The following is a 7,156-nucleotide window of genomic DNA, read 5'->3' as shown; positions in this document are numbered from 1 at the left end:
TTTATGAATGACCTTTGGAAGAAGAGGCAGGCAACTCAGGACTACAAGGATGTCATGAAGTTATGGAGGGAGAAAATGAGAAGGGCCAAAGCCCAACTACAGCTGAATCTGGCTAATGCCGTAAAAGGCAACAAAAATATTTCTATAAATACATTCACAAGAAAAGGAGGGCTAAGCTTAATCCCCATCGTTTAGTGGACACAGAGCGAAAGGAAGGAGGGGCAAGCTACTCAAGAGGAATACAAGTATTCTGTGAGGTTATGCAGGGATAAAATTAGAAGGGCCAAAGCCCAACTGGATCTGAGCCTGACTACCACTATAAAAGGCAATAAGAAATGTTTCTATGAATATATTAGCAACAAGAGGACGGCTAAGGAGATTCTCCATCCCCTGATGGATGCAGAGGGAAACATGGTGACAGAAGATGAGGGAAAGGCTGAGGTACTAAATGCCTTCTTTGCCTCAGGCTTTAGTAATCAGAACAGTTGTGCTCCAGGTACCTAGCCCCCTGAGCCAGAAGACAGGGATAGGGTGCAGAATGAAGCCTCAATAATCCAAGGGGAAATGATTAGTGACCTGCTACACCGCTTGGACACCCATAAGTCTATGGGACCAGATGGGATCCACGCAATGGTGCTGAGGAAGCTGGAGGAGGTGATCACTAAGCCACTTTCCATTATTTATCAGTAATCATAACTAACTGGGAAGGTCGCAGTTGACTGGAGGTTAGCAAAAGTGGGATCTGGGGTGTTGATTGACAGTCAGCTGAAAATGAGCCAGCAGTGTGCTCAGGTGGCCAAAAAGGCCAGCAGCATCCTGGCTTGTATCAGGAGTAGTGTGGCCAGCAGGACCAGGGAAGTGATTGTGCCACTGTACTCGGCGCAGGTGAGGCCCCACCTTGAATACTGTGTTCAGTTTTGGGCCCCTCATCATAGGAAGGACATTGAGGTACTAGAGAGAGTGCAGAGGAGGGTGACAAAGCTGGTGAGGGGCTTGGAGCACAAGTCTTATGAGGAGCGGTTGAGGGAGCAGAGGCTGTTTAGCCTTAAGAAAAGGAAGCTGAGGGGAGACCTTATTGCTGTCTACAACTACCTGAAAGGAGGTTGTAGCATGGAAGGGTTTGGTCTCTTCTCCCAAGAAGCAAGTGATAGGACAAGAAGAAATGGCCTCAAGTTGCACCAGGCGGGGTTTAGTTTGGATATTAGGAAAAAATTCTTTATGGAAAGGCTTGTCAGACATTGGAACAGGCTGCCCAGGGAAGTGGTGGAGTCACCAACCCTGAAGGTGTTTAAAAGACATGTAGATGAGGTTCTTAGGGATATAGTTTAGAAGTGGAGTTGACAGTGTAGATTAATGGTTGGACTTGATGATCTTGAGGGTCGCTTCCAACCAAAATGATTCTATGATTCTGTGAATTGGTGGGGAAATTTCTTTTCCTTCAGAAAATTTTGGGAGGATATTTCCCCCCTTCTTTTACTGGAACTATTTTTTGTAAAGCTTCCTCTTTATAAATGTGTGTGTTTTTCTTGTGTACTAAAGGGTATTGTGCTTTGCAGTGCTTTTACACACATTCTCTATGTGAATCAGGCAACATCATGCAAAAATAGAAGACTTAAACTGTCTTAGTATGGAATTTTGCCTTCTCAGAAGGACTGACAGGTCTTAACAGGGCATTATGGTAAGTAAAGTATTACATTCCATTTTTTGTACCCGGGCTGACTTATTCAAACTCTCTCAGAGTTTCTCTCTCCGTGTTCTATGTGGAAATATCCAAAATTTCTTCAATGCACATTCTAATGGTATAAGTATTTTTGGAGGTTGTATACTAAAAAAAAATTCAGTTTTGTTAAAGTTCTCACCTCATCAGATGCTTTGCATTTTCCCCTGTATGACTGAATTCACCCATTAACTTTTGTACATTATGGAAAAAATTAGGCTGTGAATGGGACAGAGATAGGAAAAAGGTTTTAGGATGAAACTGTGGCAGTATTAATCACACTTCAGTATTTTCATAATTGTTTCCACAGGAAACTAGCTTCATAGAATCACAGAATCACAGAATGTTAGGGATTGGAAGGGACCTCAAAAGATCATTTCGTCCAATCCCCCTGCCAGAGCAGGAACACCTAGAGGAAGTTACACAGGAAGGCATCCAGGTGGGTTTTGAATGTCTCCAGAGAAGAAGACTCCACAACCTCCCTGAGCAGCCTGTTCCAGTGTTCTGTCACCCTCACCATGAAGAAGTTTCTTCTCAAATTTAAGTGGAACCTCCTGTATTCCACCCATTACCCCTTGTCTTACTGTTGATTGTCACCGAGAAGAGCCTGGCTCCATCCTCGTGACACTCACCCTTTATATATTTATAAACATTGATGAGGTCACCCCTCAGTCTCCTCTTTTCCAAACTAAAGAGACCCAGCTCCCTCAGCCTTTCCTCATAAGGGAGATGCTCCACTCCCTTAATCATCTTTGTGGCTCTGCGCTGGACTCTCTCCAGCAGTTCCCTATCCTTCTTGAACTGAGGGGCCCAGAACTGGACACAATATTCCAGATGAGGTCTCACCAGGGCAGAGTAGAGGGGGAGGAGAACCTCCCTCAACCTACTAACCACCCCCCTTCTAATACACCCCAGCATGCCATTGGCCTTCTTGGCCACAAGGGCACAGTGCTGGCTCATGGTCATCCTGCTGTCCACCAGGACCCCCAGGTCCCTTTCCCCTACACTGCTCTCTAACAGGTCTTTCCCCAACCTACACTGGAACTTGGGGTTGTTCCTGCCCAATGTAAGACGCTACACTTGCCCTTGTTATATTTCATTAATTTTTTCCCCGCCCAACTCTCCAGCCTGTCCAGATCTCGCTGGATGGCAGCACAGCCTTCTGGTGTGTCAGCCACTCCTCCCAGCTCAGTGTCATCAGCAAACTTGCTGATAGTACACTTTTAATGTGATACTTTGTCTGGATTACTAGAAACAGGTATAATTCCACCACCACCCCTCCCTGAGATTAGGACAAGAGACTGTTGACAGATTTTATTATATTCTTCTTCTATGGTCTTATCATTAAAAGGAAATCAAAAAGCTCTATCTCATGAGCCTATTTTAGTATATATAGGCAAATTAAAACTTTGTCGTTAACTTTTGTGGCTATAGGATAAAAAATATGTAAAACCAGTGATTACACTACAATTTTCCAATAGCTAATTTTTCTCTAGTGGGATAAATTACCACTGGATTTGAGGAAAACTTTAGTTGGATGCTTGTGTGTGTTTGCAGTGAACAGCAAATTAGCATTCAAAAAAAATTTCTAACATTGAGTTGTAATCTCTTTACCTCATAAAGATAAAGCAAATCTGAACGCTCGTTTTTCCTCTAGTCTGAATATCTTAATTGAATAGTTACTTCTAGGTTTTTTTCATTCATTATGTTGATTTATATGTTTTTATTACTTTAATAATAAGACTACTTGAATAATCTGATGGTTAGTTTTGAACATCTGTTTCTTCTATATTTAGTAAAGTACTGCTTGTTCTATATAAGCAGTTTCTAAGTAAGTTCCATAAGAAGTGGTATAACAAATAGTTTAATAAGCTAAGGTAGTCTGATTTCCTAACAGGAAGGCAAGAAGGAATTTATCTATTCTTACCTCTAGATTGGAGTCATATAGGTTTGACGGATGGACTGTTAGATGGATAAGGAATTGGATGGATGACTGCATCCAGAGAGTTAGAGTCAATGGCTCAGTGTCCAAGTGGAAAACTTGAGGTGTCCCTCAAGGGTCTGTACTGTGACCAACACTATTTAATGTCTTCATCAATGACATAGACAGTGGGATTGAGTGCACAGTCAGCAAGTTTGTAGATTACATCACACTGAGTGGTGCAGTTGATTTACTTGAGAGAAAGGGTGCCAACCAGAGAGACCTTGGCAGGCTAGAGGAGTGCCCCATGTGAACCTCAAGAAGTTCAACGAGGCTGAATGCAAGATCCTACTCCTGGATTGGGGCAATCCCCAACATCAGTACAGACTGGGGGATAAATGGATTCATAGCAGCCCTGTGGAAGAGGACTTGGGATATTGGTGAATGACAAATAGGACATGAGCCAGCAATGTGCACACGCAGCCTAGAAAGCCAATTGCATCCCAGGATATATAAAAAGAAGAGTGGCCAGCAGGTCAAAGGAGGTGATTCTCACCCTGCGCTCTCATGAAACCCCACCTGGAGTACTGCATCCAGTCTGGAGTCCCCACATAAGACTCATCATTGGAACTGTTCAAGGTCAGGTTGGATGGGGCTTTGAGCAACATGATCTAGTAAAAGATGTTCCTGCCCATGGCAGGGGGTTTGGGCTAGATGACCTTTGAAGGTCCCTTCTGACCCAAGCCATTCTATGATTCTACAATTCTAGTTGATGTTTCGTGTTTTTGTTGGCAGTTATGGACCTCTTGTTGAGCAAAGATCAAAGTGAAAGCAAAACTTGTTTCCCTCAGCTGCTTTTCAATAATAGTAAAGAAAAATATTCTTATAGAATAAGGGAAAAAATAAGTTGCCTTAGAATATTTTAGATATGTAGAGTATTTTAATGATTAACATCAGTCAGAGAATTGAGTGCCAGAGCCTTTCTGGAAAAGCAAAACTTTTAAAGTGGCTGTGAAAGTTTTTAAATCTTCTGAGTAAATATGAAAGTTACCAAAAACTTGTTTGACTTTCTATTTTGGTCTGTGAATTGTTCTTAAAGAAAGATTCAAGTCTTTAAGATGAATTTACTGTATTTTCAGCATAATTGATTTCTTATACAGTGTTGGTTTTCTACTGCTTCTCTTCTCTAGGGGTCTATCAAGCCCAGCTCTTTCATAGACATGTCTTAAAACTGTCTGAAAATATTGTGGTCCTAAGAATCAGTGAGGTGTTGAAAGCCTCCACTGTGTTTGTAGCAAGACTCAGAAATATTCCTTTTTAGTCTCCGTGGCTCTCTGTGAATGGGATTAGCACATTAGGAAATCCTGGACAAGGGCATTATGTGGGCATGATCCTGAGTATTAGACAATGATGGGTAGAAATGAGGAAAGGAGGAATTATTTTGTAGTCCAGCTGCTACAAAAACACACTTGTTTTTAATTATGTCTGTAGGAAAGCCAGGAAGGGACTGGGCTGGGTCTTATTCTCCCCCTCACCAAATTAATGAAGGCAAAAAGGATAGTTTTCCAAGTGGCAGGAAGGAGAAGTGAACTAAAATGAGCAGGGAGGTGGATTGTTGAAAAGAGCAAGTGTATTCAGTCCTAGTGGTCTGCAGTCAACTGTCATTAGTCAGTAAATCTAACTAGTTTGAACACTTAGTATTGTAGAAACTTCCATTCTTAGATGTTACTCTAAGATGATAAAAAAGTACCTAAAATAATAATCAGAAAACAGACGTCTCTAGTCTCACTTCCTCCAACCTAAAGTACACCTAAAGCGCATCACTTCATATAAGTTGCAACATTGCTTCTCAAATAAGATTTCAGGTTGATGAAAGACATGGTAGGATGGAGAGCTCAGTGCTCCCTTTCCATTAATGGCTAACAACATGTTTTTATTTGAGTTAAAGAACAGGAGAAAGCTGATGAAGGGAGTTCCTGCTGTGTATTCTCTCAGCTTCTAATGGACTGTAGCTTGGTGATTTTTCAGATCAGAGGCTGTGCAGAAAACAAAGAAAGAAACAAACAAACAAACCTTCTTCTCCCCTCTGATTCCATTTTTATTTTTTCATAGGTGGTGTAAACTTGTATTTAAATGGCAACTTCATGTATTTCTTCCATTTTTATTACACTAGTCAGACCATAACTGATATAATGAGGTTTGTTCTACATCACTCTGCACTCACTGGCAGTGAGCTAACATGACATAAAAATTACATAGAAACAGCCACTAAGTCCTGGAAATCTCTGGGAAGATTTATTTTGACTTGTTAAAAAACATTTTGGTGGTTTTGATAGTTTCACTGAATTGCTATTCCTCCTAAGTTTCTCCATGACTGCTAGAAGTTAAGTTGCTACTAAAAGAAAGGGGGATTTGCATGTATTTATATGCACAAGTGAAATGCTATATCTTCACTAATAATAATTACACCTAGGCTGTTTATCAAAGGTGGCCAAAATTCATTACAAATTGAGCTTTATAGCACTCTCATGTCATAAAATCAAGGGTTGACTTCAACTACCAGTAGTATTCAGATTTTAAAGTGATAGTTAATCCAAGCTGAAGAAGAGTAAAATGAAATAAAGTGGAACTAGAATACAAGTTCAAGAAAGAATGCATGTCGATGCTTAACTTCCAATCTGTTTCAAAAATTAGCCAAGTACTTAACTTGAAATCGGTGGCTAGCATGTGCTTAAATACACCTTTTTGATCCCCGGGCATGTTTATTAATGTTTACATCAGGTTAGTCTAAAGCTATAACCCTCCTAGTGAAATGAAAAAGTATTTTCCTTTAAATGTTTCAACTTCAAGGACTGAGCCAAGAAATGTAGAACAGGTCAATAAGAGCCTTGGGCATATTGGACAGTTTTGAACCAGCATTACTGTGTTTGCTGGGTGTCTTGCACAGTGGGGACTGTCTCTCATCCTCTTCTTTTTAATTTATGAGCTTTCGAAGTCCCACACTCTAGCCTTGGGACTGGAAATTTCTATGGACACCATATTTGTTAAAAATATCATTTGTTTGTATACACTAGCTACAATTCACATAATGTACTTCTTAAGGATGCCAGCTATTTCTAAGTACACAGAATTAGCACCAAAGTTCAGATTCTTAGTATTGGGTGTGAAAAACAAAGAACTTCATAGACTGGCAGAAGTTCCATGAAAAATTTCAAATGTTCATACCTTCCGTGAAAGTAAACAAAGATGCCTGGGATTTAACACATTAAGGTGCAGTAGTTCCTGAGAGTTTCATTCAGATTTTCTATGGAAACAATAAAAATTTGTATACGAGACTCTTCTGCTTCAACTTTTTTTTTTTTGTTATAAGTCACTCTTCTGAAACATTGAGACATCAATAATTTTCTTAAAGAAGAGACAGAATATATTAAATGTCTGGACATCCAGGCATACCATGATAAAGTGCCTTTTTTTTTTTTTTTTTTTTTTTTTTCCCCCCCCGATATGAAGAAGTTGAG

This window comes from Caloenas nicobarica, chromosome 2, assembly GCF_036013445.1.
Source record: "Caloenas nicobarica isolate bCalNic1 chromosome 2, bCalNic1.hap1, whole genome shotgun sequence".
In the NCBI taxonomy this organism is placed as follows: Eukaryota; Metazoa; Chordata; class Aves; order Columbiformes; family Columbidae; genus Caloenas; species Caloenas nicobarica.
The sequence above is the reverse complement of the archived record's forward strand: the minus strand, read 5'-3'. Positions refer to the sequence as shown.